Source organism: Schistocerca americana, chromosome 2 (genome assembly GCF_021461395.2).
Source record: "Schistocerca americana isolate TAMUIC-IGC-003095 chromosome 2, iqSchAmer2.1, whole genome shotgun sequence".
Taxonomy (NCBI): domain Eukaryota; kingdom Metazoa; phylum Arthropoda; class Insecta; order Orthoptera; family Acrididae; genus Schistocerca; species Schistocerca americana.
In genome coordinates this window covers 245,931,433-245,957,138 of record NC_060120.1, presented here as the reverse complement: position 1 = coordinate 245,957,138, position 25,706 = coordinate 245,931,433, and positions in this window count along the sequence as shown.

Genomic DNA, 25,706 nt, shown 5'->3' with positions numbered 1-25,706 from the left:
ACCTTACTGTTTACCTTACACTTATTAGTTTCTTTTGTGGGGTGGATTCAACCCCATATTGATGTTTATATTACATCTAAGTTTTGCTTTCTCTTCTAGTATCTTACTAAAATGGCGCATCAACTCCTTAGAACTCCTGAGGAGATATACAACGACTTTCTCCGACAGGAGGTTGAGTCAAAGGATGGCGACAATATCGATGCAGAAAACTGTTCAGAAACCGAGGATGATGTATTATCTAATACTGATTATGAGGATGATGTATTTCATTGTGCGGCAGGAGCAGTCGAGTTTGAAAATTCTCAGTCAGATGAAAATGATGAGAGAAGCTTTGAGCTAGGCAAAAACTTAGAGACAACATGGACCAACAAACCCATCCATTCAAAATTTTCTAGGACACCAGCGTCAAATATTATTACTCATCTCCCTGGTCCAGATGGGGAAGCAAGGGGGGTCACTAGTGAATTGGAAATATTTTTATTATTTATAGATTCGAAAATTATAGAAAAATTGTTTTGTACACAAATCTGGAAATCGAGAAATCTACAATACGGTCCAGTGGTTTCATTCACCAACAGAGAGCGTTGAATTAAAAGGGTTGATGGGCATTCTCTTCATGAGTGGTTCCTAAAAAATTCTATGTTCAGTGTAGATGAGATGTTCTCAGCAACCTATGTTCCTCCGGTATTCCGTCGCACTATGTGCAAGAAAAGGTTTGCATTTCTTCTAGAAAACCTCTGCTTCGATGGTAAAGCCACCAGAGAGGCCAGAAAAATTAACGACAAATTTGCGGCTCTCAGAGAAGTGTGGGACATGTTTGAATCTAACAGTGAAAAAAATTTAGTCCACCTGAATATATCACAGTAAATGAGACTCTACTGAGTTTTCGGGGTGCCTGTCCATTCAAAACGTATTTCCCATCGAATCCTGACAAATATGGGTTGAATATAATGTCACTATGCGACGCAAGGACATTCTATTTTTTACGTGACATTCCATACACTGGCAAGGACAACAGAATAAAGAGGAGACCTGGAGATTTGCCTTTACCTGCCCAGTATGTTTTCCGCCTGACGAAATCTATCAGGGGTTCTAATAGAAACATTACAGCGGACAATTTGTTCTCCTCACTGGAGGTGACTGACGCCCTCCTCCAAAAGAAACTCACATTTGTAGGTGCATTGAGGAGGAACAAACCGCAAATACCACCATCAATGCTGCTTTCCGCTCCAGTACGCTCTTCAACATTTATGTATCAGGACGACAAAACTTTGGTGCCATTTACCCCAAAGAAAAAGAAAAAAGTTTTACTGATATCGTCTATGCACTTCTCTGGAGAGATAAATGAAAAATCAAATAAGCCTGAAATAGTGGAGTTCTACAATCTAACTAAAGGAAGGGTCGATGTATTAGATATGCTTTGCCACAGCAGGACCACAAAAAGAAAATCAAGAAGATGGCTAATGCGGTACTTTTATGCTATTTTAGACATCGCTGCTATAAATAGTTTTATCATTTACAAAATCAATAGCAAAATGGACAGCTTTTCAAATGACGCGAGAATATCATTTCTCAAAAATCTTGCGCTCTCTTTGACAAAACCTCTTATGGAAAAGAAGTTGAAAAAAACACATCTTCCCCGTGAGCTCCGTTCGTCTATTGGAAAACTTTTAGAAAAAGAACCAATCGAATTAGACAAGCCTACCCAAGCACAGCCACTAAAGAAAAGATGTGATTTTTGTGACAGATCAAAAGATAGGAAGGGGAAGGCTTTTTGTAGTAAGTGTAATCGTTCTATGTGTGGGGAGCATAAAGTTATTATATGGCCTGGTTGTAAAGAAACTGAGATGTGATGAATTGTGCCAAATATGTATTTTCACGGCTGTATGTGATCGTTTCCAGGATAACATTATACATTTATTATTTGTTCCTATTACATTATGTGTACAAAGACATTTACTATTGGGAACTTTCAATTCGAAACTGCTGACACTATAATTATTTTCTACAATTAGTAAGAGATGTTTCTCATTTAGTTCCTTTCTTTAGAATTTCTAAAGCACTCAAGTTCCCAGTTGATGACTGAATCTACTGATTTTACTATGTTTTCAATAATTTTATAGAGGATATATCTATTAAAGTATTTTTTTGTAATCAAGTTCCTATTTTTTCCAAAGTACTTTGTATTCTTACTTATTGACTATAAAAATAAAAAACTTGTTGATATAACAAATATTATGTGTTTAATTGATAATAAAACTTTTTCCCATCATTCATTTTTTATTTTACCCCGAAAAATCGATATTTGGAGGGTGAGGTCTGATCCAACCCCACCTTACCGTTTATGTCAGGAAATTTCACCTTACCGTTAGAGGGTTAATTTGCGACGTAAAAGATGAGAGTCGTTTCATTTGCTCTGTGGAACTTTCTTCCTCGACTGAAAACCACAAATCTGATAAACCAATGCCGCATCTTACATGAAAATCACTCAGAATATTTAATCCAGCTGCAAGAAAATGTCAAGTGAATTTACCAGAATAAATCTGTGCCTTTCCAGGAAGTAACTTGATCACAAAGTTGCCAAACATAGTATGCGACGTTGACCATTTTGCTAGCCACAGGCTGCGCGGGATTAGCCGAGCGGTCTAAGGCGCTGCAGTCATGGACTGGGCGGCTGATCTCGGCGGAGGTTCGAGTCTTCCCTCGAGCATGGGTGTGTGTGTTTGTCCTTGCGGTAATTTAGGTTAAGTAGTGTGTAAGCTTAGGGACTGATGACCTTAGCAGTTAAGTCCCTTAAGATTTCACACACATTTGACCATTTTTTTGCTAGCTACAGGAATAATACGTTTACACTGCGAACGGATTCCCTGAGCATGTTTGGAAGTGCAGAATGTAGCTTGCGTCTCAAAGGTAAATTGCCGAGTTGACCAAGGGCCGAAATATGAACATTATTAACCAGTGACATTTACTTTCATTTCTGTAACTAGTCTTATGGGCTAAAGCATAGATACTAATAACATTCAGATGCACTGACTGCAAGCTGAAAATCATAAATCAGTGGCTGGTACAACCACTATTGTTTTTGTTTCTAAGGGTACTGCAAACTGAAAATCACATTCACCAACAGTGAATAACATTCTTGGGACGTCTACCGTGCTATGTAAACATTATGCGTACTTAAGACATCTTTTGATCTTTATAGACGTACGAAAGATATTTCTTGAGAACACTGTCATTGGCACTACCCTCAAAACAGAGTAAAGCAAATTAGAAGACAAAAACAGAGCATTGCTTGCAGAACACGAACATTCGCAAAGAAATTCCGTAAGCTACGAGGAATTTAAAGCCTCAAATCATACAAGTGAAATGTGCGAAAAAACAATGTGTAGTTATCAAGATTACCGAAAAAGCGCACTGCAAAGGAATACAGAAATTAAAGCAGGAAGTGTAAAAAGGGACACAATACGATGATAGAAAAGTCATTAATACGGTATTCTAAAGTAAAATTGTCATGCAGTCTATAATAATCAGAAGAACGCAAAATACGAGCGCTATTCAAAATGTAGGGAACTTTTTGGCATTAAAAAAAAACTAAGTACAAGAAATACATTTTATTATATACATCTGAAAGCTCGACTGACATACTACTTTTCCACATAGTCAGCAAACACATTGAGGTACTTATCATAGGGGTGGACAAGCTTTCAAAGACCTTCGTCGTAAAATTCTGCCGCCTGAGACTTCAGCTAGGGAGTCACTTCCGCCTGGAGTTCCGCGTCGTCAACAAAGCGCTGCGTGGCAAGTCAGTTCTTCATCTTGGGAAACAAGTGGAAGTCGCTTGGTGCAAGATCAGGGCTGTAGGGCGGATGAGGGAAAATTTCCCATTTGAATGAATTAAGGAGTTCTTTAGTGCGGTTTGCCGTGTGAGGACGGGCATTGTCGTGCAAAAACAAAAGTTTGGACGTCAGCTTTCCTCGGCGTTTGTTTTGAACTGCTTTTCTAAAGCTGTGCAAAGGTTGACAGTACCAGGCAGTATTTATGGTTGCTCCACGTTCGAGAAAATCAATAAGAAGCACACCTTGCCTATCCCAAAACACTGTCGCCATCAACTTCCTTGCTGACAAGGTTTGCAAAAATTTTTTTGGTTTCTGGGGGGGACATTGTGTGCCCCCACTCCATGGACTGTAATTTTGTCTCGCAAATCACGTGTTTCACCCAAGTCGCGTTACCGGTTACGATTCGATCCAGTAATGAATCACCATGTTTGTGGTAGGCCTCCAGAAATGTGATCGTTGCCCCGATTCACTGTTCTTTGTGGTGCTCTGTAAGCATTTTGGGCACCCATCTTGCACAAAATTTGTGGCAGCCTAGCTTTTGAGTGACAATTCCAAACAACAAAGTCCACGAAACTTGTGGAAAAGAAAGCGAAAGCTGCGTTATTGTGAAGCGATGGTTTTCACGAATCGTTTCATCAACTTTAGCGACAATATCGTCAGTAACAGTGCTCGGGCGTCCACCCTTCTCTTCATCATGAACGTTGGTTCGGCCATTTTTAAACCGAATGGACCATTTCATTAAGTTGTTTCCCTACGCTTCGCACAGTTCACGATAAATTTCTGTGGGTTTTAGGTTTTTTGCCAACAACTACCGTACCACAGACCGCACCTCACAACTGACGGGATTTTCGATTGCAGGGCACGTTTCAAATTCGAATGTCGAAAAAAACCAGACGCGCTGAGACGTTCCCGCTGTCACGGATGGATGCCGACTTAGCTGCCGAGCACGCACATACCAAAATATACGCCTTCGGCGAGCCTAGCGGCGTCAGACGGAAACGTTCCCTACTTTCTGAATATCCCTCGTAACTTCTACCCACGAAGACTACAAAACAATCATCGCTGATGCTATGTTCAGAAGATTGAAAATGTTGTTATGAATAAACTGTTCGGTTTGCACTACTCTTATGACAATAGAGACGTAAATAGCAATACAAGGTTTATGTAACTGAGCGTGGGGCACATTTGCAAAGTAATGTCTCACAGCCAGGGCTGTTTCTTCTAAGTTATTGCCTGACAGTTTGATTTTAACTTCTATAGGTCCTCACATTATTTACAGGGCGTTCGGAAATTTACTTTACAAACTTCTAGGGCTTGTAGAAGGGAGTGAGAACATAATATTTTGAATAGGAACCCATGCACGGAAACTTTCCGTTTCCGTTTTATGGCGGTTTCAATTCAGATGTTTAACTCTTCGACTTCTGCTTGAGGAATCGAATTAGGCGTGACACAGTACAATTAGTAGATAACAATTCGAAAGGAAACATAACGAAACATCCATTTATCACTGAAGCACATTTGTTTGTATTAAAACTTAAACATTACGTGTTTACATTATTCTAAAACAAGAAAGAACCCAGCATACTGTACGTGCGTACAGAACAATTCTGATGCATTACAACAGTGACTCGATGTGCTGACCACCAACGTTGTTACAGACATTGCACCTACGAAAGATGAACGTATACAGTCTCCAACCATCTCACCTCGTGTTTCTTCAGTTTCTAGTGCAGCGGTCAGAACTCGCGCCAGCAGATCTTCCTCTGTCTCTGCAGGAGAGTCGTAAATTAAACTTTGCATACGACCAGACAAGAAGTAGTCCAGTGGGGTTAAATCCGACAATCGTGGCGGCCGCGCGGTTGGACCATCTCGGCATACATCGTCTGCTGAGATGTCTCCGAATCGCATTGAGAAGTGAGGTGGTGGACCATCATGCTGAAACCACATTTCCTGACGGACATTCAGTGGCACAACTTGTAACATCGGGTCCAATACGTTTTGTGGGGAGATCAAGTATGCAGGAACAGTATGAGTGGAAGGACGTATGACCCTCCGTCAGAATCGTCCAGAATACTTGCCCACACAATAATAACGAACCGGTGCTGAAATCACTAAACGTGCATGAGACGATGGTATTCGTCTGCCCTGACATGGCTGTTTCGCGAATTCCCTGTGAACGGAACTCGACATAGAAACAGTGGTGTGTCGATGCAGCGGTGCTGGAACCACGTACAGTAGGAAACGCGTTGTGGTAAATCGGCTGGATCGATAGCGTGTACCCTCAGCAAGTGGTTGTAATTCTTGCTCACGCAGAGCGTCCCAGACGACACTGTAACTAACACCCAATGCACGCACAACAGTTCCAGTTCTCGTTAAAGATTTCTGTTCAATGCGATGCAGAACACCTTCAAATTCGGGCGTGCAGCATTGCCGTGGAGCACAGCAGTCCTGCATCCTCAAGGTGAAGATACCTGCTTCTCACAGCCGATGCGTGACTAGGGCAAAAAATTTGTGCGATGACGTGCTACGTCGCGGGAGACGTTCGTGGTACAGCCGACTAGCAGCTCTTCCGTTATCAAGAGTTTCGCCATACACAAGGAGGATGTCTGTGTATTCCGAAAACGTATACCGAACCATATTTACTGTACCGGAGACGCACGTGCGTTGAGTAGGTCTCGCAATGGGGCAGACGTTAAGTGACATCAGCTGGCGGTCTGACATAGTGCACGTCATTCTCTCTACCTATTGCACACCAATACAGGAAACTCTGAGTTTTTTCTCTTTACATCAGCAGACATCGGCGCGTTGCACATCCGAATTGAAACAGTCGTAGAACGGAAACAGTACGTTTACGGACATGGCTTTCATTTCAGAATATTATCTACTCACTCCCCTCTACAAATCCTAGAAGTGTGTAACGGGAATTTCTGGATGCCCTTCATGCGAGAATCATAGAGGAGCAGTTGCTAGAACAGACTGCTATTTTATTTGGCAATTTACGAAGTAAAGTAACGCTCATTGTTTGATATAAACCCTTGAAGCCTTCAGTATGTCTAAAAACAGTCATAAAGTATGTAGACTATTGAATGGATTTAACAACGCTTTGAGCAAATTTACTAGACTGCAGCAGTAGCTCATCAGCTTTTTTTAAAACTTAAAGCACTTGGGTAGACAACTAGTGTAAAACCAGAGCGACCATTAGAAATGAAAACTAGGGATCTCCCAATTGACATCAGCATGCATAAACATGGAAAACTCATTGGAAAATCGTGAAATGAAACAGAAATATACAGCAGTATCCAAAATTAAAGCAACAAACGAAAATTTTGCAAGGTAGGTGACAGTAAAGTAGAAACAGTGTGAAGAGCACAGAACGTAAACAACTGTAACATGCATAACGATAGACAAAAATTTTCTTCGCTTCTTCCAGCTTAACGGATTAGCACACACATTGCGACAACTGGTTAATGTGCTCAGCATGGTGTGTTACCAAGTCCGGCCGCAATACAGGCCTGACAACGACGGGGCATGCTGTGAGTGATGTCATCAGTCTCATTTTGAGGCAGTGTAAGTAGGCTGTTTAGGTTTTTATATTGGTAACGCCACGTAGCGCTCTGTATGAAAATCACTGGCTGTGCTGTGTGCAGTCTGTGGCTGGGTGTCATTGTTGTTTGCTATTGTAGCGTTGGGCAGCTTGATGTTAAGAGCGCGTAGCGTTGCGCAGTTGGGAGGCGAGCCGCCAGCGGTGGTGGTTGTGGGGAGAGAAATAGCGGAGTTTTGAGAGCGGATGATCTGGAGTGTGTCCGTCAGAGACAGTAAATACGTAAGACTGGATGTCATGAACTGCTATATATATTATGACTTTTGAACACTATTAAGGTAAATACATTGTTTGTTATTTATCAAAATCTACATTTGCTAACTATGCCTATCAGTAGTTAGTCCCTTCAGTAGTTAGAATCTTTTATTTAGCTGGCAGTAGTGGCGCTCGCTGTATTGCAGTAGTTCGAGTAACGAAGATTTTTGTGAGGTAAGTGGTTCGTGAAAGGTCAGGGCCATTCTTTTATAGGGATTATTGAAAGTCAGATTGCGTTGCGCTAAAAATGTTGTGTGTCAGTTTAGTGTTGATCAGAATAAGCAAAGAGAGTAATGTCTGAGTACGTTCAGTTTTGCTCAGCTGTTTGAAAAGCAAGTAATGTAAGAGGTTTATCAGCACAGTCATTTCATAAATTATTCTAAGGGGATGCTTCATTTGTCGACCCTTAGCCGAGGATACCTCACTGGAATCTTCTGATTTTTTCTTGTAGTTTGTGTAATTAGTGTAGCTTTTGTTTATTGCTAGCGCGTAGCCGGCCGGAGTGCCCGTGCGGTTCTAGGCGCTACAGTCTGGAACCGAGCGACCGCTACGGTCGCAGGTTCGAATCCTGCCTCGGGCATGGATGTGTGTGATGTCCTTAGGTTAGTTAGGTTTAATTAGTTCTAAGTTCTAGGCAACTGATGACCTCAGAAGTTAAGTCGCATAGTGCTCAGAGCCATTTGAACCAGCTAGCGCGTAATTGTAGAGAGAATCTCCTTTGTAGTTACAGTCTTTCATTGTTGTACAGTAAAACAGTTGTGGCATGCATGTAGATTTGCACCAAGTATTTCGCAGTTGCGCTTGCTATTAACGAGATATTATTTTCAATGCTATGTTAATGTGTTTTCTTATTATGCTCTTCAAATTGTGCTTTTCTGTGTTATCGTGTGAAATATTGTGACAATTATGGCGTGTGAAAAACGTTATACTAGGCTCCAAAGTAAACTGAAAAATGACAGTGAAGACGAAATCAGTGTGTTAGCGCCACCATGTAATGAATTAATTAATGTTCAAATTAGTAATTTGGTAATTGTGCATAGGGAAGTGGAGCGGGCGGCAAATAATGGTGTAGACAGGGAAACAATTAGTGAACAGGGAAGCATTATCGATCGATCGGTCGGCAATAGCTCGCCTCAGGATTCCGAAATGAAAGGACACAATCTTGCAAATACTGTAGATTCAGGTTTTTCGTTCTCACCGTTTTCTCAAATAAGTCAAGATACTTTTTCTGCTTTTCAAAATGCGAATATTCCCGGTTCAAATGCACTGCCGGATAGCACTGAGGAACATGTTTCAGACACCAGTGCATTGTTATTACAATTAATGCAACAAATGGGACAAAAGCTTCAAAAGTTAGACACAATGGAACAAAATCTTCAAAACTTAAACACAATAGAACAAAATCTTCAAAAGTTAGACACCACACTTGGACAAACACGTGAAGATTAAACTACTGAGTTACGTAGAATCGAATCGAAATGTCAAAAAGTCTGTAATGACGTAAAAACACAAATTTGTGAGCATTTCCAACCTATTTTTTTGCGTCATGAAAATGAATTACAGAATCACGAAGCAGCCATAAAATAACTGCAAACTGTTGTTCACTAAAATCACGACACCTTGCAAGCTAAAACTGACTCAGTTGCATCTACCGATTCGGTTACGAAGCTTGCAAAAACTCTGGAAAACTTAAAGGACACAGTAGATACGATTTCAACACAAATGGACACTCTGAAACTTGGTTCAGAAAAACACACTGAGGAAATATGTTCACTGTCGGAGAAAGTAGCCGAGCTTTCGGATCAGTTCACTAATTTATCTACAAAGGTAGACGATGATCTGAATGACACAAGACCCGTAGCCTTCACTGATACAGAAGAGTATGAACAAATTAGAAAATTCAAACAAAATCAAAATCAAATCAATACACAGTACAAAAGAGAAAACTGGGAAGTACAAGATCAGTTGGCACAAACAATACAAGAATTACATATTTCAAAGGACACTCGTGCTCCAACACGGGAAGAGGGACATAGAAATACGGAACAGCCACAAAATAATAACACGGGGGCACTTCGGAAATTATGAAAGAAATTGGAAAGGTACACCGAATTTTGAGATGGGACCGCCGACACGACGTAACATTGACCGATATGCGACTCGCCGACACGATGATTTTGACTATAAGCTGTTCATTACTACACGTAAATTCAAAACATTTAAGAATTCCGGCAACGACATTCATCCACAAGCGTGGCTTCATCAATTCTCTCATTGTATTCCTCCCAACTGGTCATCGGAGCACAGGTTAGAATTATGTGTGGCTACCTAGAGAATGAACCAGCTGTAAGAATGCGATCGGTCATTCACAATTGTCACAGTGAAGGAGAATTTTATCATGCCTTCCTCTCAGTATATTGGTCTCAAGCTACACAAGACCGAGTAAAACATAGCATCTTAATGATGAAACATTTCGAACAATCTGAATTTTCCAGTCTTGTCAAATATTTCGAAGACATTTTACATAAGAATCAGTATCCTTCAAACCCATACAGCCCCTCAGAACACATCCGCATTTGTTTAATCAATTTGCCTGAACATTTACGATATATTATTTTGGCAGGACGTTGCAAAGACGACATTGAAGCTTTTCAGAGACTGTTACAAGAATTGGAAATTTATACTGACAATCGCTGAATGGGAAAACGGGAGCACAACAATTACAGGTCACATCCGTCACAATTCCGCGATGACAGAAATAATAACTGGATATGACTAGGCTATTCTTACAGCGTAAATCGTAACCAAAACAGACACCACTCGTATGACAACCGTCGGCACAGTAGTAAGAATTACAGGGAAAGATCACCTCTCCGCGGTAATGACTGTCACAGAGAAAATCAGAGAAACAGACAACATGGGAACCAAAATAATAATTATCAAGGGAGACAGAATAACTTCAGATGCAACGGTCCACCGTGCAGTTACTGACACAAAAGAAATTATGTAAACTACCGACAAAACGACAGACCTGAATTTCATCAGAACTGGCGGGATTCAAACAGGCCAGGGCCCTCTCGGCAAGGTGAATTTGTAGAAGTTAGAGCTCCAAATCCCAATAACTACGCGCGCCAACAAGGAGACAATAGGCAATGACTCACACCTCTGGCAGCCACAAAACGTACTTATGAAGCTGACGACGTAGCTGCCGTGGCCAGTAATTACGTAAAAATGGAAGACATTAGGGACATCTTACTCCAGGAACACGACGTAAAACGTAACAACATTGCATATCCTGTGAGTCACATTACAGTAAATGACGTAAAATTTACGGCAGTACTTCACTCTGGCAGTCCCATTACAGTAATTAGTGAAACAGCCCTTAGCAAATGCGACAAATCGAATGATGATTGCCCCACACTTCCGTTATGTAAGATTAAATTACAAGGTGCAATCGTTGGAAAAAGTGTAGACGTACGCCAACAAACCAACTTAGAATTCTTTTGTCAAAGCCACAGCTTCTCTATGAACTTTCTTATTGTTCCATTATTGTCGACGGAAATTATATTGGGAGTAGACTTTTTGAATGAATACAAAGCAATCTTAAACTTTCACGACGCTGAAATAAGTTAGAGAAAGAAGGTAAGTCAATAGCTTTGAAATTTGAAGACTGGCTCTCAAACCACGACGAGGAAATTAATCAGCTTTACCTTCTGTTAGACAACAGTTCGGAATTTTCTACGGAACTAGACACTAACAATCACTCTGCAAGTACTGACAGGGTGATATCGACGGCATATTTGATACTAATGAGTTAATTCAGAATAAAATTCAAACACTTGAAAACTGTAATGACAATGATAGGCAGGACCTTTTTGAGATTTTACAAGCACATTCCATAGGTTTTACTCACTAAACAGGAACAATCAAGGGATTTCAATACCAATTTCGTGTTCGTGAGCATACTAAATTTTGTGTTAGACGATACGTAATTCCAGCACATTATAGGGACCGTGTTAGAACAGAAATACAATCTATGCTTGACGAGGGCATTATTGAGCCTGCAATAAGCTCATACAACAATCCATTACATGTTGTTGAGAAGAAAAATGGATCGATCAGGCTTGTCTTAGATTCGAGACAAATCAATACTATCATCATTCCTGAAACAGACAGGCCGCCAACGATGGAAGAACTTCTTCAAAATTTTAATGGTGTAAAAGTGTTGTCTTCTATTGATCTCAGATCCAGCTTTTATCAGATCGAACTTCATCCAGAATGTAGAAAATACACAGCTTTTCTATGTTTCGGATTTTGTTATCAATTTCAGAAACTTCCTTTTGGTTTGAACATTTCTTCTACAGCGTTCATTCGCGGGCTAAATTCCATATTACCTCATTTCTTAAAACGTCACATCACCTTATATGTGGATGATAATCTAATAGCAGAAGCCTCATGGGAACAACATAATCGCATCAAAAAAATGGCTCTGAGCACTATGGGACTCAACTGCTGAGGCCATTAGTCCCCTAGAACTTAGAAATAGTTAAACCTAACTAACCTAAGGACATCACAAACATCCATGCCCGAGGCAGGATTCGAACCTGCGACCGTAGCGGTCTTGCGGTTCCAGACTGCAGCGCCTTTAACCACACAGCCACTTCGGCCGGCTATAATCGCATCCTCAACAGTTTGTTACGTATTTTTGCAGAATCTGGAATTACAGTTAACTTGGAAAAGTCTGAATTCGGTAGGTCAAAGGTGAGGTTTTTGGGACATATTACTTCTTCTGAAGGCATTTAGCCGGATCCTGAAAAGTTAGAAGCAATCAGAGCCATTCCAGTTCCATCCACAAAAAAACAAGTCCGCAGTTTTCTAGGTCTCGTAAATTTTTACCGTCGTTTTCTGAATATGCAAATTCTAGTTACACCTAAACTTTGTTCTCTCACTGGAAGAAATACTATTTGGAACTGGGACGAACAAGCACAGTTGGAATTCAGTTCTTTGAAAGAAGCGCTGCTTAACGCGCCAATACTAGCTCATCCAGATCTGTCACAAGATTTCTGTTTTAGCACGGATTCTTCTGAAGTCGGTCTTGGTGCCCATTTCTTTCAAGAAGCCATAGAAAATGACACTACTGTTCAGAAAACCATTGCTTTTGCAAGCCGAGTGCTAACAAAATCTGAAAAAAATTATTCCGTTACTGAATTAGAAGCTTTAGCTATCGTTTGGGCATTTAACAAATTCTGTTTCTTTCTTTCTGGTAAGCACATAAAAGTATACAGTGATCATCGTGCATTACAATTTCTTATGTCTTCAAAATTAAATCTTGACAGGTTAAAACGTTGGGCATTGTTCCTGCAAGAATTCCACTTCACAGTAGTCTACATTCCCGGCAAGGAGAACATTGTTGCGGAAGCACTGTCACGCGCACCGGCTGGTCTTGAGAAAAGTAACACAGAAGGCAACCTCGAGAAAAATTTCAGTATTCTTTCAATTCAGAAAGTCGCCTTTGAAAACTTCAAAATTGTTTCAAATTTGTTTCTTTCACACCGTTACGTAAAGCCACTGGACGGTCTGTATCCAATGCCTTTGTTAAAAATTTCTTACGTGAAGTTGGACACGTTAATAAAGTCATTTCAGATAACGGACGGCAATTCAGGTCTGCTGTTTGGTCACACATGCTTCGGAATCATAAAATCAAACCTGTTTTTATTTCATTGTACTCACCACATTGTAACCTGTCTGAACGGATTATGAAAGAAATCAATAAGCTTTGCAGACTTTATTGTCACAGAAAGCATCAGCACTGGGACAGATATTTACACTTATTTCAAAACATGCTGAATGAAATGCCTCATGACTCCACTGCTTTACCACCTATTCTTGTACTGAAGAATGAAGAACCATCGAACAGAATCAGAGAGCTTGTACCTTTTCCGAAGACACGTAAACTTCGACACAAAGACATAATTAATTTGGCTATTAAAAATATAAATTCTGCTGCAGACAAAATGAGAAAACTACACGGTAAAGCAAATGCAAAGAAACTATATATTGGTCAGAAAGTTCTCATTAAAGCTCATTCATTGTCACATATGAAGAAACACTTGAGTCACAAATTCTTTCTGATTTACAATGGACCTTACAGAATACGACGTATACCACATGATAATTGCGTTGAAGTTGAAACTCTGCATACTGGAAGGAGTAAAGGGTTGCACCACATTTCACATGTAAAACCGTTTATTGAGAGATAATCTGTATTTTTAACTTAGTCTTTGCTATAAAATTTTTCACTTCACGTTACTAGTACTCTTTGTCACACTTAGAAACTGTTAAAATGCAACTATGTTTTAAAATTAACTATCCAGTCTAGAACCTAGGGAACGTATTTAGACAGTAATTACGAATGCATTGTTATGGTGAACAGACGACACAGTGTTATTGTGTGTGTACATTCTTGCTTGTTAGTTGCACGATTACATAACGACTATAAAGCTTACATACTTAGAACATATACCAGTACTGCTAATGAGATTTTAATGCAACATTTTGGTTTACTTGAAAATATATTATGGATTTAAAGTGCTTTCTGAGAGATACCAGATGACACATTGGTTAGTTTATTTGACAGCTACACGACTATATCATGACGCTACTAATGTGTGACACAATTTACATTGTTGCTTTTGCAGTGTATCTGTTTTATATCTGCACAGTTTTTCTGAATTCTTCTGGAAAGGAAAACATGTTTTAGTAGTAACTTTTTTGTTATAGCTACAATGAGACAGCCTTTTCTGTAACACAACAATACGTTACAGTACAGTACTTACTTCATCACGGCAATAAGCGTAACAACTATGCAATTCATTTTGTTTATTACGAGGTGAGTACATTGACTTCTACAGAACTTCGCTTACGGACGACGATAATTACGACACTTGGCACATTTTTTTACCCTTAAGTAATGACAGAGATTATCTTACAACAAGATGCATAGTTTAGCGCTACAGTACACGTATTTCAGTGATTGATTTTTTACTTAAAACGTTTATGTTTAAAGATTTTTGAATTACATTGATACAAAGGTTTTCCGTGATACATTTCATTCCATTGCTGTAATCTGTAACACCTGAGGGTATAATTAAATTAATCCTCAGGGGGGTACATGCTTACTTTGTGTACCATGTGTTTGGCAAGCACAAGGAGCCCTAGCTAATATTGTATTTGCTTATACAACTTTACATATCGGTACCATATTTCTGTAACACAGAATTACACAGCTATCTGATCATTTAACTGAGAGAGACAAACATTTTTTTTTACTACATCAGTGACAGATGTTTACGTTATTACACAGTTGGATAACTTCACACTCATGAAATTGTATTTTGTCTGCACTGTGTGAACTGTTCATACTTTTTCGGAACCATTGTGGTACTATGAGAGCATTGAATGTCGTATTTGGTAAGGGAGCATGATTTTTGAAGTTTGAGGTAGATGATTTTATTGAAGGTTTGGAAATTATTGCAGAAAGCTACGACATTTTTGAGATTTGGCTGAGGTGTTATGATGTTATTATTACGATGACGATGTGTATTATGCTGTTGAGGTATGTTTATGATGAATAAGCTGATGCTATATGAGGAATTTGATTATGCTACATATTTATTATGATGAAATATTGAAGAAGTGTTAATGAATATGTATATGTGTAATAAGGTAAGGAATAATGAGTAGTGGTTAAGGACTCTGACTTGCGAAAAAGGATGTTGGAAACCAAGAATCGTACTTAAAGAGTTATGAAATGTGTGTAAATGCGTGAATGTATCACAATGCCGGCGAAAATTTTTGGACACTGTTATATTTATAGGATTTTGTTTCTACACATTTGTAACGCAAATTCTCGACCTGTGAAATTTTTAATGTGAGACTGTCACTGTAGTGCAAACCGCTGTCGTAAATATTTCGGTAAGAAAGCTAAGTGGCCTTGACGTAATGCACTGTAAGCGCCAAGCTATGCGACAGTCGCCTGGAAAAAAAAAAAAAAAAGCCGTGCCTTTCAGAGGCACAACAAAAAAAGGAGAGGCCATTAACCTTGCTATTGACATTCATTTCTAGAAAGCATCGCAAATACGACACAATCATTACTTGGAAAGATACATGTGCACACCTGATTATGACAAGCGTCTTTCTACGAGAGTTGAGAGAATTTTTACTAACTTATGAAATGTCACATGACTATTGAATGATATTTTTGTGCTTTACTTTGTACATAGTTGCTTATTTCATTTGATATCTGGTTTCCAGCTGTGTTGCAGCAATGGTTTTATAAAATAAAACTAAATGCATTTGCTAATGTGAACACTTTCTGTCAACAGATCTATTACATAATAATTTTATGATCCACATTCTTCGAAAAAGGAGCTCTTGGAAGGAAAGAACAATAAGAAGGGACTAATAACAGTAACTGCATACATAATTTTCTTTTCAAGTACTTGGTAATATTTTTTGTAGAATAAGTTTTGGTGCAGCACTTTAATTACATAGACATTAAGATGTGAATAGACATTTCCCTTATCTGCATTGTTGTCTTTAGTGTACTATTTTTTTTATTTATTTATTTTTTGCTTGTGGGTTTGTCATGATTAGATATAAGTTATTGCACTTGCTGCTGCTGTTTGCCAGGCATAGTGCTACTGAATTTCACTTTGTATTACTCTGTTAAGCCAGTTTTACTACTGATTCATTTTCCGTGTTGCTGCACATTGGCTCATGTTAGTTGTAATGTTGCATTTGCTCTGCTAATTTAGATATACTCCTGCTTGCTTTGCCAATTTGCATTTTTTTGCCATTGCTGTTTGTGTTAATTGTTTTGTGCTGCTGCATTGCCCTGTCCCTTATTTTTACATCTGAGCTCAGTAGATTTAAGTTAGCTTAAGAGGGGGTAGACTATATAAGAAACTAACTATGAAGAATAGGGAAAGAATGCATTGCGAAGTTATTGGAAAAAGATTTGGGCAAAAATGACTATTGTACAGTGAGAAATATTTATTTAACAGGGTTAGATAGGATTTTTTTTTTTTTTTTTTTTGCGGGAGCAAATGTTGAAATAAGAGGAAAGATCTATGGAATGAAGTTTTGGGTTGGACTGCAGTACCAAATGTTACACTGAAAACGAACCCTGTCTTTCCTTTTGTATTATTCCGCTATGTGTTTGTATACCCTTGTGTATTTGCGTTCTTCCTGTCTTTATGTGTTTATCTGATGAGAGTTATGTTGTAGAATTTTTCTAATACTATGTTATTTACTTTGTAAAGATGTTTAGACATGATTTATTCTGTTTTGTTGCTCATGTGTGAAGTTGATGTTTCAAAAGTTATTCTGATCTTTTATGTATGTACTAATGTCATCATTCCTGTAACACTGATCTATATGTTATTTCGATTCTTTTGTAAAGCCCTTACTACTACAAATGCTATCTGTATTGTTATGTTCTTTTATGATGTATTTTGTACCTTTGTAATTGTATTCTTATGTTGTAAATTAGACACCAGTTCTTACAATTAAGTTTCATTTCACTGCACACGTTTTTGTTGGTCATAGTACACGCAGAATATGCAAGGAAAAAAAAGGGGGGGGACTGGTAGCATTTGCACTTGTGTTGATAATTCAGCAAGGGACTGGTTAACAGCGTTGCGGGTTCTAAGGACATTAAAAAAAAGAAAAAACAACTTTGCGAGTGCACAAGTGGTGGTTTATGGACTTGCTATATTCTCTGTAAGACTCTTCGATGGTGATTGTGCACCTGCACAGTCGCAACAGATGGCTGCTGGCCATCTCTACAAGGACTACAGTGGGTCTGGACCTTTGATGGCCCACCAATACCATTATTTCTACAAGGACTACAGTGGGTCTACACCTTTGATGACTCACCAACACCATTATTTCTACAAGGACTGCAGTGGGTCTGCACCTCTGGTGACCCACCAATACCGTAATCTCTAACAGGACTACAATGGTCTGCTCTGGGATGACCTACCTACCAATATCCTTCAACTTCGACTGACTCTGCTGTGGGTTTGCTCTGTTGTGGCCCATTACCTGTCTGTATGTCAAGAGTCAGCACTGTCTTTCCGTTGGAAGGACAACACTACTTCTTCAAGACTGCATGGAAATCCACTACTTCCGTGTGCATTCTCTTTTACTGCTCAGACTTTGAGAAAAAAAAAAACACTGCAATTTTACTGTGATGAAGGATCAGGACTGTCTTTAGGGACTGTGAGAAAATTTTAGCTTTAGACCAACATTGTATCAATAATTGTGTGCGTTTGATTTCTTTGTTATTGTAATGGTGAAAAAATTTTTCAAATCTGTATTGGCCACTGCCCAAAACGATTTGTAAAATTTTTTGTGGGGAGCATAGATGCTATGTAAGTAGGCTGTTTAGGTTTTTATATTGGTAACGCCACGTAGCGCTCTGTATGAAAATCACTGGCTGTGCTGTGTGCAGTCTGTGGCTGGGTGTCATTGTTGTTTGCTATTGTAGCGTTGGGCAGCTGGATGTTAACAGAGTGTAGCGTTGCGCAGTTGGGGGTGAGTCGCCAGCAGTGGTGGATGTGGGGAGAGAAATGGCGGAGTTTTGAGAGTGGATGATCTGGACGTGTGTTCGTCAGAGACAGTAAATATGTAAGACTGGATGTCATGAACTGCTATATATATTATGACTTTTGAACGCTGTTAAGGTAAATACATTGTTTGTTCTTTATCAAAATCTTTCATTTGCTAACTATATCTATCAGAAGTTAGTCCCTTCAGTAGTTAGAATCTTTTATTTAGCTGGCAGTAGTGGCGCTCGCTGTATTGCAGTAGTTCGAGTAACGAATATTTTTGTGAGGTAAGTGATTTGTGAAAGGTATAGGTTAATGTTAGTCAGGGTCATTCTTTTGTAGGGATTATTGAAAGTCAGACTGCGTTGCACTAAAAATATTGTGTGTCAATTTAGTGTTGATCAGAATAAGTGAAGAGAGTAATGTCTGAGTTCGTTCAGTTTTGCTCAGCTGTTTGAAAAGCAAATAATGTAAGAGGTTTATCAGCACAGTCATTTCATAAATTATTCTAAGGGGATGTTTCAGCAGTAACGCCCATTCTTCCTGCAGAGCTGCTCGGATGTCTTGGAGAGTGGTTGGTGGATACTGACGTGATGAAACCTGTCTCACTAGTCCATCCCAGGCATGCTCTATGGTGTTCAGTTCGAAGTCTAGGCCCACAGAAAATCGCAACAACCGTACATGAGGTCCCAAGATCTCGTCGCGATACCTGTCAGCAGTTAAACCTTGCAAATTCACCCATACACTTTCATGAAGAGGTGTTCGAATGGCCGAGATATTCCCTGCTCACACCATTAAGAATTCTCCTCGATATTGGTATCTTTCCACAATGTTTGGGTCCTGAGATCGTGTTCCACATTCCCTCCAGATGCGAATGCGTCGAGAATATCTGTCCAGACCAAATCGGGACTCATCTACAAAAAGAACATTGACCCACTGTTCGACTGCCAGGTGGCATGCTGACCACTCCTCTCTAGATGTTCCCTTCTGTGAATACGCATCAGAGGTACACATACGGAAGGTCTCCGACAATAAAGGCTACTCATCCAAAGCCTTCCGTACCCCGTTGCCTCGATACAACTCATCCAGTGGATGCTGCGAGTTAACGTGCCATTTGCGGTGCAGTGATAAGGCGGTACCGTCGTGCCCTTACGGCCTCTCCTTTTGATATCACACGTGGTCTGCCGTGCCCTGGTCTTCGGGATATTGTTTCTGTCTCTATAAACTGTCACCACATTCGAGAAACAACAGAACGATTGACATTAAGCCTCCGAGTACATCAGTTTGTGACTGTCCTGCAGAGATTCTGGTAGGCTTCTGCCAGACTCCACCATCTGTGAGCGTATACACAGGGACTGTGGATGTGGGACTACTGGGGAACACCATCCCATTTGATAGGTGCCCTGACGTCATCGTTGACGTGGTTGTCCGTTGACCGAAATTCCATCTTCCGTGAAGAACACGATTGTGCAGACATCTGTTGACATTTTGTATGATTATACCGTGAAATAACGGTTTGTTGGACACCAGTGTACATCGCTTAACCTCCAACTACTGTCATACAATATCATTAGAAATTTCAGCAAAATTAAAAAAAAACCAAGTCAAACTACGTAAAATCGTTTATTCCCAGTTTAAGGAGTGTCATAAGACCTGTAGGTAGTTATTCGCTCTACAAGGATGCCCTCGCTTAGTTACATCATCTTCCTTTCCATACACTGTGCTTTGAAGAACAAAACTGCTATTTACCTGAAGCTCCTACCATCAAGCCAAGCCTTCTGTGCTAAATTACAACACTCGCCCTCGGATGTCAGATACTGGTGATGAAACTAACGGGCACACACAGGGAAACAGAACGTATTCTTGTAGTCTTTTCATATCAGAAATAAGCTTGACCAGTCTCTGTGAATCCCATATGTCGGTTTTGACAAACTGGTATATTGGCAAAATAAAGCTGAGTCCATTTGACCACTAAGACCTTTCTTCTATCCCTGACGAGGGACAATAACCGACTCGTCGATTCTACGAGGTCCCAGCGGCCCCTTGAAATGTTTAAGATCCATACGTTTTCTCCTAATCGCTGTGTAGCTACAGTTTTTAGGCAACTTGCCGCACACACGAGCCTTTACGCTAGTCTTGCCTCCTATGCCCCTAAAAGTGCTACTCTACAACGTGCTGGTTTCTGAACAAAACTCAAGTAACTCTCTCACCGCAAACATCAGAAAAGTTCTCATGACCTCACGGGAAACCGTCACATCGAGTCCAGAACAGCCGACGACAGCGGTTTCCCATGATTAATGGCTGTATACAAACGGAGGCATCCAGCTTGCCTGCAAGTCTCAGCCCATAGCTCGTTAAGTGTGAGATAAAGACATGGGATGGGATATTAAAGGTGAATAAATATTAAAAGAAATCTGTTACTTTTTTTGGGAGAATGCAGGAGGTAGCAGTAGAGGAAAAGAGAGAGATGAATTTGAAATTACAAAAAATAGCTTTGAAAAGTCCCTCATAATTTATTACTTTTTAAGTATGTACGCAGAGACCAACTGAAAAAGAAATGTAGTGTTTAAAAAATATTTAAAAGATATTGATCGCCGAAATATATTGCCTCTTGAACACTATGAACCGGCAATACGACCGTGGACTGTTCGATGTACAAATACGCCGAGAGAAACTGAAGAATAATATTTAAAATAAATTTATCTCAATTAAAAAGGGAACTTGAAGGAAACTAATTCATATTTTATTACCTCTGGTTCAGTTCTCTAATATCTTGTCCAGAATCGCCCATTGTTTCTAACTTTACTCATGCGTCTTGGCATGGAATCTGTGAGGAATCGGACGTAACTGCCAGATGAGACAACTTTCTATCAGGTTTCAAGAGCACAGAAGGGAGTCAGATGAAGCTGGTTTGTTTCGTGGACAGTTATCTGACAACTTTGGTGCTACCTTACCTCAAATATTCTTCAGTGTCTTCATTTTTTTTTAAGTCATCAGTCTTGTGACTGGTTTGATGCAGCCCGCTGCGAATTTCTCTCCTGTGCCAACCTTTTAATCTCAGAGTAGCACTTGCAACCTATGTCCTCAATTATTTGCTGGATGTATTCCCATCTCTGTTTCATCTACAATTTTTACCGTCGACAGCTCCCTCTAATACCACGGAAGTCTGACGTCTTAGCAGATGTCCTTCGTCCTGTCTCTTCTCCTGGTCAGTGTTATCCACATGTTCATTTCCTCACCGATTGTTCAGAGAACCTCCTGATTCATTACCATATCAGTTCACCTAATTTTCAACATTCTTCTCTAGCATCACATCTCAAATGCTTCGATTGTCTTCTATTCTGGGTTTCCTACAGTCCGTGTTTCACTACCATACCATGCTGTGCTCCAAACGTACATTCTCAGAAATATCTCCCTCAAATTAATTCTTATGTTTGATACTAGTAGACTCTTCTTGGGCTGGAATCCACTTTGCCAGTGATAATCGGTTTTTATGTCCTCCAGCCTGTGTAGCAGAATTCCTTAACTTCGTTTACTTCGTGATACCCAGTTCTGATGTTAAGTTGCTCGCTGCTCTTATTTCTGCTACTTCTCATTACTTTCGCCTTTCTTCCATTTAAGTTCCATCCAGATTCTGTACTCGTTAGACTGCACATTCCATCAAACAGATCCTACAGTTCCTCTTCACTCTCACTGAGGATAGCAATGTCACCAGCAAATCTTTCGATTGATATCCTTTCAGCCTTAATTTCAATCCCCCTCTTAAATGTTTCTTTTATTTCTGTCACCGTTTCTTCAATGTACAAAGTGAACAATAGGGACGAAAGAATACATCCCTGTCTTACACCCATTTTAATCTGAGTACTTTGTTCTTGGTTTCCCGCTCTTCTTTGCACATATTGTATATTACCTGGCTTTCCCTGTAGCTTACTCGTATTTTTCTCAGAATTTCGGACATCTTGTAGCACTTTACATTCTCTGACGCTTTTTTCAACTCGACAAATCCTATGAATCTATCTTGATATTTCTTGAGTCATGCTTCCAGTATCAATCGCAACGCCAGAACTGCCTCTCTGGTGACTACCTTTCCTAAAGCAGAGCTGATTGTCATCTGACAGATCTGTAATTGTGTTTTCAGTTCTTCTGTATATTATTCTTGTCAGCAGCTTGGATCCATGAGCTACTAAGCCGATTGTGCTTTAATTATTGCCCTTGTCGGTTCTTGCTATCTTCGGTATTGTGTGGATGACGTTTTTCCGAAAGTCTGATGGTCTATCGTCAGACTCGTAATATGTACACACCAATTTGAATAATCGTTTGTTTGCCATTCCTCCCCCCCCTCCCCCAGTGATTTTAGGAATTCCAATGGAGTGGTATACACTCCTGGAAATGGAAAAAAGAACACATTGACACCGGTGTGTCAGACCCACCATACTTACTCCGGACACTGCGAGAGGGCTGTACAAGCAATGATCACACGCACGGCACAGCGGACACACCAGGAACCGCGGTGTTGGCCGTCGAATGGCGCTAGCTGCGCAGCATTTGTGCACCGCCGCCGTCAGTGTCATCCAGTTTGCCGTGGCATACGGAGCTCCATCGCAGTCTTTAACACTGGTAGCATGCCGCGACAGTGTGGACGTGAACCATATGTGCAGTTGACGGACTTTGAGCGAGGGCGTATAGTGGGCATGCGGGAGGCCGGGTGGACGTACCACCGAATTGCTCAACACGTGGGGCGTGAGGTCTCCACAGTACATCGATGTTGTCGCCAGTGGTCGGCGGAAGGTGCACGTGCCCGTCGACCTGGGACCGGAACGCAGCGACGCACGGATGCACGCCAAGACCGTAGGATCCTACGCAGTGCCGTAGGGGACCGCACCGCCACTTCCCAGCAAATTAGGGACACTGTTGCTCCTGGGGTATCGGCGAGGACCATTCGCAACCGTCTCCATGAAGCTGGGCTACGGTCCCGCACACCGTTAGGCCGTCTTCCGCTCACGCCCCAACATCGTGCAGCTCGCCTGCAGTGGTGTCGCGACAGGCGTGAATGGAGGGACGAATGGAGACGTGTCGTCTTCAGCGATGAGAGTCACTTCTGCCTTGGTGCCAATGATGGTCGTATGCGTGTTTGGCGCCGTGCAGGTGAGCGCCACAGTCAGGACTGCATACGACCGAGGCACACAGGGCCAACACCCGGCATCATGGTGTGGGGAGCGATCTCCTACACTGGCCGTACACCACTGGTGATCGTCGAGGGGACACTGAATAGTGCACGGTACATCCAAACCGTCATCGAACCCATCGTTCTACCATTCCTAGACCGGCAAGGGAACTTGCTGTTCCAACAGGACAATGCACGTCCGCATGTATCCCGTGCCACCCAACGTGCTCTAGAAGGTGTAAGTCAACTACCCTGGCCAGCAAGATCTCCGGATCTGTCCCCCATTGAGCATGTTTGGGACTGGATGAAGCGTCGTCTCACGCGGTCTGCACGTCCAGCACGAACGCTGGTCCAACTGAGGCGCCAGGTGGAAATGGCATGGCAAGCCGTTCCACAGGACTACATCCAGCATCTCTACGATCGTCTCCATGGGAGAATAGCAGCCTGCATTGCTGCGAAAGGTGGATATACACTGTACTAGTGCCGACATTGTGCATGCTCTGTTGCCTGTGTCTATGTGCCTGTGGTTCTGTCAGTGTGATCATGTGATATATCTGACCCCAGGAATGTGTCAATAAAGTTTCCCCTTCCTGGGACAATGAATTCACGGTGTTCTTATTTCAATTTCCAGGAGTGTATATCTGTTCTGTCTATTTGGTCTTAAGTCATCCAAAGCCCTTTTAAATTGTGATTCTAGTATTGGATCCCGTATCTCTTGCCTGTCGACTCCTGTTTCTTGTTCTATCACGTCATCGTAAAAGTCTTCTTCCTCACAGAAACCTTCAATGCACTCTTGCCACCTATCTGTTCTCTCCTCTGAATTTAACAATGGAATTCCCATAGCACTCTTAATGTTACCGCCCTTGACTTCACGTTTTCCATCAGCTATTTCGCCTTAGGTTCCCTGCAATTCGTATTTATTTTGTTCATAAGTTGTTTGTATTCCTGTATTCCTGAATTTCCCTGAAAATGTTTGTACTTCCTTTTTTTGTCGATCAGCTGAGGTATTTCTTATGTTATGCACGATGTCTTCACAGTTGCCTTCCTTGCACCTATGTTTTTCTTTATTCATATCAGCAGGCTGTGGCGGCCAATCCATAACGCTGATGCCCTTGTTTGGACAGCTGCTGGTGAACGAATGTGGAACTATGCACAGGAGAATGATCTTCTTGTAATGCGAATTCTCCTTCCCTGTGTAAGCAGTTCGTGGTCATGTGGTTAGCATACCTCTGGATCACCAGGTCCCGCGTTCGATTTCTGACAGTGTTGAGGATTTTTCCTCCCGGGACTGTGTGTGTGTGTGTGTGTGTGTGTGTGTGTGTGTGTGCGTGTGTGTGTAAGTGCACGTGTGTCTTTTGCATCATCGACGCTCAATTCGCCGAAGTGGCACCAAGTAAAACGACGACCGAACACCCCACATGGGGTCCCTCCACCAATAATGCCGTACACACTTTTAATTTTTTCTTTTAATGAATAGCATTCTCTCTGAAGGAAGCATCATATTCCTCACTACGTGGAAGTACTGACATTTCCCTCTCGGAGTTCCTGTTTCACAGCGGATCTCTGTGGTCGCAGTTCTCCAGCTTCCCTCTGCCTTCGGCGATCTGCGTCACGATAATCGAGGAAGTTGATCTCTCGCCGCAACTGTTTCACGTTTAGTAAGGAAAACTTGTCGGCACTTTAAGCACAAGCTCTCTGTCCTCTAGGTGCGTTTTCAGTTTCTTCCAACATGAGTCAGGAAATCTGTTGTAGTCCCTTTTTCAAAATAGTTCTTCCCAACATCTTTTTGTAGTTATAGTTGGCATACCAGACCTTCTGTTAACATCTCTAGCTGAAAAACCGCCTTTATTAAATCAGAGCGATGACTCTCTCTAACTGAATTCTCTTGGTGAGCAGTTACGGCTAACTGCTCGTGATGTTATTTCTGATGGCCGTTCTTATGCCTGGGGAGGAAGTAAACATTTGTATCTCAGTCCAAAGGAGCGGTAGTTGTGAGAAACTAACGGAAACCTATTCAGTATTACTTGCTCCTTTGGTCTGCCCTTAAGCCTATGTGGGTACGGCTTGCGGAATCCGAGTGGGCCAAGATACTAAGACGCTATTTCGGAGGTCACGGATACGAATCCCTCCCGAGAAATTGACGATTTTGTCTTGATTTGGTGCTCATCCATGTGCGTCTGTGTGCGTCACTAAATAAACAGTTGTAAATTTTCGCAAATAATTGATAGCTGCAAAGT